Source organism: Bubalus kerabau, chromosome 10 (assembly GCF_029407905.1).
Source record: "Bubalus kerabau isolate K-KA32 ecotype Philippines breed swamp buffalo chromosome 10, PCC_UOA_SB_1v2, whole genome shotgun sequence".
NCBI lineage: Eukaryota > Metazoa > Chordata > Mammalia > Artiodactyla > Bovidae > Bubalus > Bubalus kerabau.
Window position 1 is genome coordinate 73,823,818 of NC_073633.1, and position 14,546 is coordinate 73,838,363.

The window sequence follows — 14,546 nt, forward strand, 5'->3', positions numbered from 1 at the left end:
AGCTTTCTTTATAGTCCAACTCTCACATCCATACATGACCACTGGAAAAACCATAGTCTTGACTAGACGGACCTTTGTTGGCAAAGTAACGTCTCTGCTTTTGAATACACTATCTAGGTTGGTCATAACTTTCCTTCCAAGGAGTAAGCATCTTTTAATTTTATGGCTGCAGTCACCATCTGCAGTGATTTTGGAGCCCAGAAAAATAAAGTCAGCTACTGTTTCCACTGTTTCCCCATCTATTTCCTATGAAGTGATGGGACCAGATGCCATGATCTTTGTTTTCTGAATGTTGAGCTTTAAGTCAACTTTTTCACTCTCCTCTTTCACCAATGGCACCCCACTCCAGTACTCTTGCCTGGAAAATCCCATGGATGGAGGAGCCTGGTAGGCTGCAGTCCATGGGGTCACTAAGAGTCGGATACAACTGAGCAACTTCACTTCACTTTCACCTTCATCAAGAGGCTCTTTAGTTTTTCTTCACTTTCTGCCATAAGGGTGGTGTCATCTGCATATCTGAGATTATTGATACTTCTCCCAGCAATCTTGGTTCCAGCTTGTGCTTCTTCCAGCCCAGCGTTTCTCATGATGTACTCTGCATATAAGTTAAACAAGCAGGGTGACAATATACAGCCTTGACATACTGCTTTTACTATTTGGAACCAGTCTGTTGTTCCATGTCCAGTTCTAACTGTTGCTTCCTGATCTGCATACAGGTTTCTCAAGAGGCAGGTCAGGTGATCTGGTATTTCTATCTGTTTCAGAATTTCCCACAGTTTATTGTGATCCACACAGTCAAAGGCTTTGGCATAGTCAATAAAGCAGAGATAGATGTTTTTCTGGAACTCTCTTGCTTTTTCAATGATCCAGCAGATGTTGGCAATTTTCACCCATGGGCTTGTCTGTGCCAAGGGACTCCCCAATCCCCTCGTCACCTCCTGCTCATCCTCCAGAGCTCTCCACAAGCATCATTTCCTCAACGCCAGACCATGTTCCTTTGTTCAACATGAGCACAGGGTGATGACCTGGAGACACATAGCTCAGATCTGTAATTACACTCCTTCCTCCGTCAACCACCCTTTACTGAGCACTTTACTTTGTTACGGGCACTGTTCTAGGCACTTGAGATCCACTGGGGAACTAAACAGACAAAAATCCCTGCTGTAAATGGGCTTATATTCTATAGGAAATTATAAATACATTTCTGTGTTTAACCTTTTTAATGTCTGTCCTGCACTGGCCTCTAAGAGTGGTGGGATGGTGTCTGTTTTTGCCATCAAGAGTTATCAGCCCTCAGCACAATGCTAGTTCCCAGGAGACACTCAAACATTTCGGGAACTATTGGCTCTTTACATTTGTAAATTAACAAATGAGTGAATAAATGTAATTTTAATATCATGACTTGGCTTATATTATCAAACTTGTGATACTTTCAATAGTCAATAAATATTGTGATAAAGGATCAGAAAATAAAGTCTATGTGTAACCACCAAGACAATCTTTCTCCAACTTGCCCATTAACCTTTAAAGGCTGTGAAGCAGCCATTTCCTTCTCTCCTAGCATTTAAATGGCTTCTGAAGAACTAGCTGAACTTTGCTGCCATCTTGTGACCAAAGTTAATACCACAGTGATGAAGGCTCCATCTCATTGTATTTCAAGTTCTCTGTTATCAGTGAAAATCCCATGGACGGAGGAGCCTGGTGGGCTGCAGTCCATGGGGTCGCTAAGAGTTGGACACGACTGAGTGACTTTCCTTCCACTTTTCACTTTCATGCATTGGAGAAGGAAATGGCAACCCACTCCAGTGTTCTTGCATGGAGAATCCCAGGGACGGTGGAGTCTGGTGGGCTGCCGTCTATGGGGTCGCACAGAGTTGGACACGACTGAAGCGACTTAGCAGCAGCATTATCAGTGAAAAGGCCCACCATTGTGTTCTATCTTTGCCTAAAAGTGCAAGAATGTGTTGCCAGTTAATAGGAAATCCATGGTTACATCCAGTGTCTACCTCTATTATAGTTTTTTATTTTTGCTTGTTTGCATAGCTCTCTCCTATCCTTCTTCCTTCTACATTCCAGCACCATGGTAAATGCTTAGTAATTTTTTATATGAAGATTAATGTGAACAGTGAATGAATAATTGTTTTATATCAGAATTTGTGGAGCACAGACACTCAACCAGATACTAGCTATTATAGTTGTTATTAACATTATCATCATTATAAAGAGCCTTCCTTTGTAAAACAGATGAGTTAGATAAGACTTCTGCTACAAGTTCTGTGTGTGAGGACACCCATCCCAAACTCAATATAAGTTTTCTATATTTTCCTCCTTTCAATCTTTTCTCTGTCTCTCTCTTCTGGAAAGCCTATTAAAACTACTTTTTGTTGTCATCTCAATCCTTTAAACATATATATATGTTATATATATAATATATATATATGTTTATATATATAAAGGACTATATATATATATTTACATATACATTTCTAATAAAATTATAAATGCCTAGTTACAAAGGAATTATATTTTAATCTCCCGCAATACACAATAAACTCCCATGGACTGTACTAAAGCCTCTTTTCTGAAATGAAAGATATGAAGAAATATTTGCTCAGATATATTTTGTGTGAAGACCAGGGTAAGGAAACTATGACAGAGAACCAGCTATATATTTAAAGTAAATATTTGAAAATTTCATTCCTTGGGAAATTTCGCACATTTGAAATCTGTCTTCTTTGAAATCGCTATAATGCCAGGGAGTTTTTGTATATTTGAAGCTGGAGAATAGAAAACAAGAACCAAGAATCATGGCAAAGTTAACCTCTTTAAATAAAGCAAGCCAGAGAGATGAAAAAAATTGGATTGTACCCTCAGGAAAAGTTTGAAAGGATTGCATGCTATCTGAGCAATATACAGACGTATTAAAAGAACATACACCTTGGAGTCTCTGAACAATGTCTGCAGTAGCATTGGTTTCAGATAATTGAAGTTATCGAATAATCTAAGAAAGGAAACCATGAGACTCAGAAGGTCATCATCAGCTGGAGATGAGCCCTCTGAGCACGACTGGGAAGTGCTGCAGCTGCAGGAGAAGCCATTTCACTCTAAGTACCTGCTTTGTACATATTAGGTTGTCAACAAAAACCTATTGAATTCAAGGGGTCCTTGATTAGCCAAATTACTCTTCACTACACTTCGGTAAATGCTGAGTGAATGATTCTAAAGATCCAATTAAAAAAAAAAGTTTTTATTGAAGTATAGTTGATTTACAATATTGGGTTAATTTCTGATGTACAGCAAAGTAATTCATTTTATATTCTTTTTTCATTATGGTTTATTATAGGATATTGAATATAGTTCCCTGAGGTATACAGTAGGACCTTGCTGTTTATCTATTTTTTTTAACTTTCTATTTTATATTGGAGTATAGCCTATTAACAATGTGTGATAGTTTCATTGTTTCATGAAACTTCATAGTTTCATAGACAGCAAATTATCTATTTTAAATACAGTAGTTTATATCTATTTTACATACAGTAGTTTTTATCTGCTAATCCCAAACACCTAATTTATCCCTCCCCACCCCCTTCACCTTTGGTAACCATAAATTTGTTTCCTATAAACATTCAACTTTGTGTCCAGTTTCAAACAATTAATTTAGAATAGGGATGTCCAGAAAAACTAGGGTTTGAAATGTAGTCTGCCATCTGATTGAGAAAAATAAAGTCTGTGAACAGAAATTTGAATGATTTTATGTTCAGCGCCTATGTAAAATGTGTTTTTTACTAATTTTATTATAAGCATTGCTCATTTTCATTTTTGCCCAGAAGCATTCTGAGAATTGGTGGCTGTCATTGGTCCTTTATGTGGGGTGGCCTGGTTCATCAGAAATGGAATGGCTTTGTTCTGGGGAAAATTTTCCAGTCTCAGCTGAACACAGTCCAAGCACTGAGCAGTATGACCTCTTTGTTTCCCCTGCCTCATGCAGGAAAGAAGATACCTGCCAGCAATTTCCTGTGCTGACAGAATAGGAATAAAGCCTCTGAGCCAGAGGGGAAATGGGAGAACCGGCTGGATCAGGCTGGTCATTTGGAAAGACTAATGCTGGCTACGAGGCACCTGCCCAAGACATCACCTGGTTATTTAAAAACCTTTGTGTAGTTCAATGGGCTAAATGGGAGCACAGAGGACAAGGAACTATTCATTTCTCTTAGGTTTAACTCTTCAGAAGAGCCCTCAAAATAGAAGGCTACTCTATTTTGAGGGCACTAAATCCTCTTGGTGACTTTGGTGAAAGAGACATGAAATAACTGATGAAGGCAATGCGTTTCAGATGGTAAATAATGGCTCTTGGAATGGAATGCCAGTGAACAGCTGGTGTCCCTTTATCGTGAATGAACATCTGTCTCCTTGGTTAATAGATTACACCTGTTGACCCAGCCAAACTTCTGCCTACCTCTAAATGAAGGTGAAAAGACCGAGGTCCCACCTCAAGAGAGCCTGTTATCATTTCTTGGCATTGGCCTGGACTTCAGGATTTTTTTAAGCTCCCCAAGTGATTTTAACATGTAATCAAGATTGAGAACCCCAATGTAAGCAGAAAGAGACTCTGATGGATTTGGGAATATGATTTACAAATGCATCAAAAACTGAAACAAACTAGAGATATGAATTGTTTATAGAATTTTATCATGCACTTAAAATATTTTAAATAATTTTGCTTACATTAAATTTTTAACAGTTTTAGACAGCCGTATGTTGAATTTATTGAGCTCCTGTCAAATTATAAATACACCCTGAGGCAGATGATATCTTATCCACTGTGTCAGTGATGGACTGTTACTAACAAACAGAAGCTAAAACAAGTCTCCATGTTGTTCACATCCCTATGCATGCAATCCTTTCGAACCTTTCCTCAGGAGACAACCTTATTATGGGTTTCTTGTGATTGAAGACAATCTGGGGTAACTATTTGGTGCTTCGTTATTTTCTTATTTTTATAACTACTTATTGAGTCAAATTTAGTATTTTAAAAACCTAGTGGTTTAATATTAATATTTTATTAATTTAATAAATATGACTGGATAACTGGTGAGAACCTTTATCTTTGTATAGCAGGAGACAATTTTACTTATATTAGTAGAAATATGATTCTAGAAAAACTTGTTTTTCTGTGCTAGCAGAAAACTGCCTTAAATTAAAAAATGACTGAACTCTGGCACTAATAAACCATCTTCGTGTAGACAATATCATGCCCTGGTGTCTTCAACTGTCTTTAAGACTTTGATTTAATGACTATTCTGGTGCAGCCACGAAGCAAACAGGAAGTAATAATCCTGAGCTGTAGTCCCAACCTACTGCAAACACACAGATCTACAACCACCTTCCACATATCAACTGTAATTAAAAACTCTTAAAACTGTAAAAGATGTGCCTATTTGAAATCTTTATCGGCTGCCACTTCATTTCCTCGTGACAAACAAAGACATCAACCTAAGATGTAACTTAAGATTATATTTTTTAAAATAGACAAGGGCCAAACAGATACAAAATATCTGTTCGTTTAGTAAAAACAGAACTTGATTTATCCTTTCATTTATTCATTCATCCAAGGAGCCACTGTGTGATAAACAGCATGGATTTCTCCTTCAAGGATAGATAAGATGAAACCACAAAGCCAAATAGCTTAGTCAGGAAAGCCAAGGTATTCTACCACTCCTGGTCTAAAATCTTTAAAAAAAGCTTTCATTATAGAATTCAGTATACATTTTTAAAAATCTTAAAAAATGATTTCCACATATATATTTTTACATTTATAGGTGGTATTTTCACTATAAATCGTAATTTTTCTGGGCCTCAGTTCCTAATATATGAAGTTATTAATCAGGTCACAGAGGCTAATAAAAAAGAGACTGAAAATCATGGTAGCTTCAATGGGTTCAGATCAGATCAGATCAGTCGCTCAGTCATGTCCGACTCTTTGTGACCCCATGAATCGCAGCACGCCAGGCCTCCCTGTCCATCACCAACTCCCTGAGTTCAATCAGACTCACGTCCATCGAGTCGGTGATGCCATCCAGCCATCTCATCCTCTATCGTCCCCTTCTCCTCTTGCCCCCAATCGCTCCCAGCATCAGAGTCTTTTCCAATGAGTCAACTCTTTGCATGAGGTGGCCAAAGTACTGGAGTTTCAGCTTCAGCATCATTCCTTCCAAAGAAATCCCAGGGCTGATCTCCTTCAGAATGGACTGGTTGGATCTCCTTGCAGTCCAAGGGACTCTCAAGAGTCTTCTCCAACACCACACTTCAAAAGCATCAATTCTTCAGTGCTCAGCCTTCTTCACAGTCCAACTCTCACATCCATACATGACCACAGGAAAAACCATAGTTCAATGGGTTAGAAAAGGCAAAGCTTGGTTTCTCTTTCACGTCCAAAGCTCAACAGGCACTCTGAAATACCTAAGCAGGTCGACTATGTAGAACCATACATTGACCCACTCCAGTACTCTTGCCTGGAAAATCCCATGGATGGAGGAGCCTGGTAGGCTGCAGTCCATGGGATCGCTGAGTCGGACACGACTGAGCGACCTCACTTTCACTTTTCACTTTCATGCATTGGAGAAGGAAATGGCAACCCACTCCAGTGTTCTTGCCTGGAGAATCCCAGGGACGGGGGAGCCTGGTGGGCTGCCATCTGTGGGGTCGCACAGAGTCGGACACGACTGAAGCGACTTAGCAGCATTGACCCAGGATGGCTAACTAGCTCTGCTGTTCTCAATAGGTGACTTCCATCTCGGGGCCCAAGGTATCTACTACAGTTGTTGCTGCATCCCATCCAGCAGAATAAAAGAAACATGAGAGCAAATAGCAACTTTACAAAGGAACTGACTGGAAGTTGCATGCATCTCTTCTGTTCACATCTTGTTGATTTAGACTTGGTCTCATGGCCAACCCTAGATGCAAAGGAGCATGGGAAACATACTATTATTGGGTGGTCATATGCTCAGCTTAACCTTGGGGAGTTCTACCACTAGAATGAAGGGAAGAGTGAAGAGTAGAGGACACTTATCAATCTCTGTCATTTGAAGGATTCAGACCAGAGGATTTTTAGTATTGCATTCAGCAATTAAATCCTACAACTCTATGATTTTGACAAGTGTCTGCTCTTTAACTTTGAACCTGAAGTGTGTGCATGTGTATATTCAGATTGTGATTCAGTAGGTCTGGAGTGAGACTTGCAACTCTGCATTTCTTAAAAGCTCGTCTGATGCTGCTGATGTTGGTACTGTTGGTCATCAGTTAACACTTTGACTAACAAAAAGCTAACTCATCCTAATAAGAAGGCAAATGCCAAGTGCGGCTCTTTGAGGCAGCACATTACATCAGGAAACCATCCAGTGTCTCACCTTCCACTTCTGAGAGAAGTGGAAGTAAGCAAGGGTCACTTAGGTCAGCACAAAGTTATCACCAGCATTGATATAGAATAGTAGCACAAATATCAATAATCCACATGGATAGTGGATTAGGGAAAGATTGTATATGATGGGTTCAGAATACTTTCCAATACTAACTTATATACTTTTTCAATAAATGGCCCACAAACTAAAATCAAAGTAGATAATAGGATATTTACATGACATTTATTTGGTCTTTGAGAGCATTTACCTCCATTCCCATGTTTATCTGTTTTTGATTACTGTTTCATTTAATATGCAGAGTATATAGTATGAAATGCTGGGCTGGATAAATCACAAGCTGGAATCAAGATTGCTGGGAGAAATGTCAACAACCTCAAATATGCAGATGATACCACTCTAATGGCAGAAAGTGAAAAGGAACTAAAGAGCCTCTTGATGAGGGTGAGAGAGGAAAGTGAAAAGGCTGGCTTAAAACTCAACATTTAAAAAATGAAGATTATGGCATCTGGTCCCGTCACTTCATGGTAAATAGAAGGGGAAAAAGTGGAAGCATGGACAAATTTTATTTTCGTGGTCCCCAAAATCACTGTGGACAGTGACTGCAGTCAGGAAATTAAAAGACACTTGCTCCTTGGAAGGAAAGCTGTGAAAAACCTAGACTACGTTTAAAAGCAGAGACATCACTTTGCTGACAAAGGTCCATATAGTCAAAGCTATTTTTTTTTTCCAGTGGTCATGTACAGATGTGAGAGGTGGACCACAAAGAAGGCTGAACAATTAATGCTTTTAAATTGTAGTGCTGGAGAAGACTCTTAAGAGTCCCTTGGACTGGAAGGAGATTAAACAAGTCAGTCCTAAAGGAAATCAGTCCTGAATATTCATTGGAAGGAATGATGCTGAAGCTGAAGCTCCACTATTTTGACCACCTGATGCAAAGAGCCTACTCACTGGAAAAGACCCTGATGCTGGAAAAGATTGAAGGCAAAAGAAGAAGGGGGCGGCAGAGGATGAGATTGTTAGATAGCATCACCGACTCAATAGACATGAATTTAAGCAAACTGCAGGAGATAGTGAAAGACAGGTGAGCCTGACATACTGCAGTCCATGGGATCACAAAGAGTCAGATGCGACTTAGCAACTGATCACACCACCACCACCACTCCCACATAGAGAGTTAATCTCTATTGGACATCCAAAGTACATATTATTCCTTAGAGGTCATTGGGAGTCATAAAAATGTTTCCTTTTCTTAAAGACTTTTCTATATATTTTAACTAAACTGGACATTACTAATATCAGTAGAAACATATTAAACTGTATTTACCTACCATTTATTCATTTTACAGGAGAAGACAGAATTTGCTGTATTTTTCTTGATGTAAAATTGTTACTTATATAACTTAAGAAATGTTCTTATATAACTTAAGAAATGTTCCTTTTTGGCACTTCGTTTTTACACTTTGAGACATATCTTCTAAAATTAGAGAAAATTAGGGGCATCCCAGGTCATGCTAGTGGTAAAGAACCTGTCTGCCAATGCAGGAGATGTAGAGTCACGGGTTTGATCCCTGAGTTGGAAAGATCCCCTGGAAGAGGGCATCACAACCCACTCCAGTATTCTTGCCTGGGAAATCCCATGGACAGAGGAGCCTGGTGGGCTACAGTCCATGGGGTCACAAAGAGTTGGACACAACTGAAGCAACTTAGCCCACACCATAGAAAATACAAAAAAAAAAAAGAGAGAGAGAGAGAGAGAAAATCAGAAGCTTTTCTGGCGTCCTATCACATAACACGTTCTGTCTCTTTCCTGGACTTCACATTTGAAATGGAGCACAGTGGATTTTGAATTATCAACTCCATGGGAGAAGTCCTAATAGAGCCATTGGCTTTGGCAAATTTGAAAATGAGGGTGTTATATTCTGACAGGTCTTCCAGTTCCCAAGATCTCTGGGATGGTTTTTCATAACTGCCCCTAGTGGATAGCTGCCACTGTCTATTCAAAGGCTTAGGGGTCACTATCCCAAGGAAAAGAATTGAGATTTAGAGAATGAGCAGAAGGGAATGTGTTAAAGTCTTATAATGAATACCAAAAAAATCGTTTACAGTGTTTATCCCTGGGTAGAAGATTTTGAGGCATTTACTTTAAATTTTCTGTTTCCGGGGATTTTTGAATCTTAATGTATATTTTATTTTATTAAAAACTTTTATTTAAATGTATTTTTTTATTTAACATTTTTATTTATTTATTTTGGCTGTGCTGGGTCTTTGTTGCTGTGTGGGCTTTTTTTCCCTCTAGCTGTAGAGAGAAGGAGCTACTCTCTAGTTGCAGTGTGTGGCTTCTCATTGCAGCGGCTTCTTTTGTTGTGGAGCACAGGCTCTAGAGCACACAGGCTTCAGCAGTTGTAGCACTTGGGCTCAGTAGTTGCAGCTCCTAGGCTTTATGGCACAGACTCAATAGTTGCCGTGCAAGGGCTTAGTTGCTCCACAGCATGTGGGATCTTCCTGGATCAGGGATCAAACTCATGTCTCCCACACTGGCAGGTGGATTCTTTACCACTGAGCCATCAGGAAAGCCCCTTAATGTGTATTTGATATCCAGATAAAATTCAATCTGAAATTAAATATTAATGAATTCATAGAAAGAAAAGAAAAAGAAGGAAGAAATGAAGCCAGGGAGGGAGAGAGGATGAGAATAAGGATTAGAGTAGATGACTTCTACCATTTCCCATTAGTTTTACAAATATACCCTACACTATGAATCTGATGACTGAGAATAGACAAGATGGTCACCATAGAGAATTTTAGGCCTAGCTTCCAAAATTTTATGCCAAAAAAAAATTCTGAATTTGGAGAAAGAATTTTGTTTTCTCTGAGCCAAGAAGAACACTCATCACCAAAATACTTGGCTGACACAAGGCTGGTGTCTGCCCACTGGCATTCAGTTTGACCTTGGTATAGCATCTAATGACAGCCCTAAAACCAAATAAAAGAAGATGCTAATTAAAATAATGATAAAATACTGGCTGCATTGGAAAGTTTATGACCTGTCTACTGCTTTTCCATTTGTTTTGCTCATGAAGACTGTATGTGGTTATAAAATGCTTCCTCTGTTCTTAGATATAGCTGTAAATATTGTCAACCTCACATGCTGAAATTTTTAGCTGTTTTTATCCTCTGTTAGCTCTAAGCTTGGTCTTCTTCACTGATCTTGGGATTTCTAGTCCTAAGGACTCAGAATAGAGATGTAACCTTCAGTTCTTCTGGTCACAACAGCCCGTAGGGGTCAGCCAATAAGGACATGGCTACAAACTGTAATAGGCATTGAGCCCTCTGTCTTCTTGCTGCCAGTGAGACCACTAGGTCTCTAAATGCACCATATCCCGACTGTTCTATTCTTTTTCAAAGATCCAGGACCTCGTGTGCTTGCTTGGGGACCAGTTGAAATTTTCTGGTTATTGGTGTCCATTATCACTTCTGTCTGACTTCTCCTGCCACAGCTATGCTACAGCCGCTCCATTCCCATGCCTCAGAGGCACCATTCACACAGAATACAATGAATCACGCAGCTTGTGGGCCCTTTCTGTACCGGAAGACTGCTCTGACCTCCCTGCCCCTGCAGCTTCTCCAGCTTTTGCTGGAATTAGGGGGTATCTTAAGTCTTCTGTGTGGACAGCTTGGGAAGAGTGCCTGAGCTTTACTCAACAGTCTTGTCTCCAGAGGAAACTGGTTGTGGCTACAGTCCATGGGGTTGCAAAGAGTCAGACACGACTAAGCAACTGTCACTTTCACTTAGGGGCCAACCAATAATTCCTCTGTGTCTTCCAAGAAGTCCAGCAAGTTTGCTTCAAAATGGAACTCCTTAAAGGTTTCAGTGCTAGCCCATTGTCCCTGCAGTAAACATCAGAGCTGTGGTAGATGTGCAGGCAGGAGAGGCTGGTTGCATATGGGATGCTGCAAGCTCTGTCTGTCTTGCCCGTTAAAATGTCTCCTTGTGGGCACTGTATTCTTGCCTTCTCTGCAGAAGGTCACTAGTAAAGAGCTGGAGCCTTACTTTCTCTGAGTAGCTCCTGTCATTTCACAGCATGAAAACCCCATGAGTAAAGTTTCTAGGAGAAGGTGCATCTTTAGAAGGGGGATTAAAAGAGGGGAGAAAGAATGTGCTACCAGGGTGAAAGGGAGTGTTTCTGGCCTTTGGATAGGGGTGGGCTGCAAGGGAAACATTAGGACTCTGACTGCTGAGGGTGGGAGAAGCAAACCAAGCTGAGAAACCCAGGAAAATTTTACCTGTCTTATGTTTTCTATCAGTTCTTCACAACGCACATCACATGTGGTGCCTGCACAGAAGTCCACCCTCCTACCCCCAGCGCTGTAGGTGGTTCCAGGGCGGTTGTCAATCACTGTTCTCATTTCCTTTGGTCATGGAGTTTGGATCAGGATGCTGGCACATGACCCAAGCTGGACCAATCACTGCTCTTCTCTGGGATTCTTGAAACACACCCTTTTCTTCTTGAATGGCAAAATGGCAAAATGGGAGATGTGAGCTCAGGGACTGTCAGACACCATGGTTCTGGCCCCGAGGAGAAAACTGATTTGTGGCAGGGGAAAATGCAGCTGTCACTCAGAGAAGCAGGGACAAAATGAGGAAAGAGTACAGATGACATTCACATCCTCATCTGAGTTGTTTGGAGCTGTACTGTGTCTCTTTCTAGTTACAGGAGCCAGTACACTTTCTATGTGGCCTAAGCTGCTTTCAGTTGAAGTTTTGGTAATGTATACCCCAAATATCCTGGCTAACGCCTTACTATGACTCCACTTTTTCCTCCCTTACTTATTTCTTCCCTCTCTAGCTCTCAAAAGTTGTTTAAAGGTATTTGCTCCACCACCTCTGAGGAAAGAAGCTAATTTCTTAAAAATGAGTGACTTGCCAGAGTCAATTCATATTTAACATAAAGAGATATGTAAAGTGCTTAGAACAGTGCTGGGCATACAATAAGTACAATCTGTTTGCTATTATTATTACCAGTAGTAGTAATAGTAGTAGTAACCAGAAAAGATACAATGGTATGTGGTGGTATAACATGAGAGTATCAAAAGCCCTTCCAGATTAATAGGACTTGGTGATGCATTACCCAAGAAAAACATATAAAATGGTAGGTATGAATCAATCCACTTTTTTCCCCCACTGCCTCATTTTTGATCCCATGCTAGAAATTCCTTCAGCCAATGACCTGCTTTTGCAGCCTGGTATGTTTGGTTTCTTTGCTCTCCATGCCTGGAAAGCCAGTTGATCCATCGTGTCCCTGGTATCTCTTTGTGTAACAACTGCTTCAACTGCCCAATCTGCTCTCCAGGAATGCCGGTACTTTGGGAAGGTTGTGAAAATGAAAAGACTACTCTACATTGCATTTCTTGGCCACCCCTGCCATCTTCATTCCATAGTATATGTTCTCCTATCTGCTGATACAACAGTCCAGTCAGAACTGACGGAAGTCTGTATTTTCAGTCCATTAATTATGGACTCTGTTGAGGATGAACAAAGTTTAAACAGGAAAAAAAAGTTGATACCAGGCAATACAATTTAAAGTACATGGTACCGTGGGTAAAAGTTCAGTATAATCAATCTGCCAGCATGTAATGGTCCACACCCCTTTGGGCTCTGTCCTTCAAACAAAAGTTGATTTGTCTTTTGCTATTGGCTGCTTGAGTAATCCTGGGAAATAAAGAGGTTTTAGATGGAGTCAAAAGAATGTGTCATGATTGAATATAATATTTTATATCTCATGGTCTCCCAGTGTTCATTTATCTTGTGGACCCCAGTGACCACCTTTAAAATGCTTGATGTTTCAACCAATCACAACTTTCTCATCCATATATGTAACAAATAGTCATTCATATTTGAGATGAAAAAAAAAAGTAGCTTTTCTGTGTATCTTGTCCTTAAATTAAGATCTTTTTGATACTTGCCAGAGTAAACAAGTTCTAGCCTAAGAGTTTATAGAAGCTCTTTGTTACCGGCTAAGAGTTTATATAAAAATACACAGTAGTATGACAGTTTCTTGTATTGAGAGGTGTGAGAATCAACCAAAACACTTTCAACTTAGCCCACTGAATAGACATATACTTGTCTTCCACCAGAGTCTTTCTTGTGAGCGAATGACTAGTCAGAGCCTTCCTTGACCCCTCTGAGTTAACTGGACAGGGCTCGGTGAACTAAACTTGGCCAGTTATGTTCTTTTGAATTCATATACTATATACTCACAAATCCTTATTGCCAGAAGGAAATCTTATGGTGAGGACAGTTTTTGCTCCAGGGCTATCACTGCCATTATGGATCCTATGGGCCACTATCAATTCACTCCCTTTTGTGTATTTCTTACTAGGCTGTTTCTTATCTAATCAGTAACCTTCTTTGAGTTTCCCCGCTAATATCTAAATATCTCTCAAATGTCACCCAGGACAGTTTTGGCATTCCTGGTATTAGAATTACTTTGGTTTCCTTGTCATAGGAAATGACATCCTAACCAGTGATCAGTAGCAGTCTCTTGAAAGGGGAGCACTGAGCAGGTGCATTAGGTAATCATCAAAATTTTAAGTCCCAAGGCTAACACTTCTCCTTGATTCTGCCACAGTCTCCAAACTCACCAGGTCTCTCATGGAGACTATCGATATTATAGGGTTAATAAGCTTATAAGCAGAGCTTCTCCGGTGGTTCAACAATAAAGAATCCACTTGCAATGGAGGAGACACGGGAGATGTGGGTTTGATCCCCAGGTCAGGAAGATCCCCTGGAGAAGGGAATGGCAACTCATTCCAGTATTCCTACCTGGAGAATCCCGAGGACAGAGGAGCCTGGTGAGCTACGGTCCATAGGGTCACAAAGAGTCAGATAGGACTGAAGTGACTTGGCATGCATGCATGCAAGCTCATAAGGACCCACTGGGATCTGCTATATTTCTCCTCACTTAAAATCAGTCTTTTCATGTGAAATGTGGCAAATAGATTCCCAAAATATCCCCCAGGTATGGAACAGCTTGCTCAAAATCCAAATAATTCTATTAGCACATTTGTTTCCATCTCAGGGTGGAATCAGAAATGTTCTCAGCTTATTTTTCTAGTCAAGGATAGGCT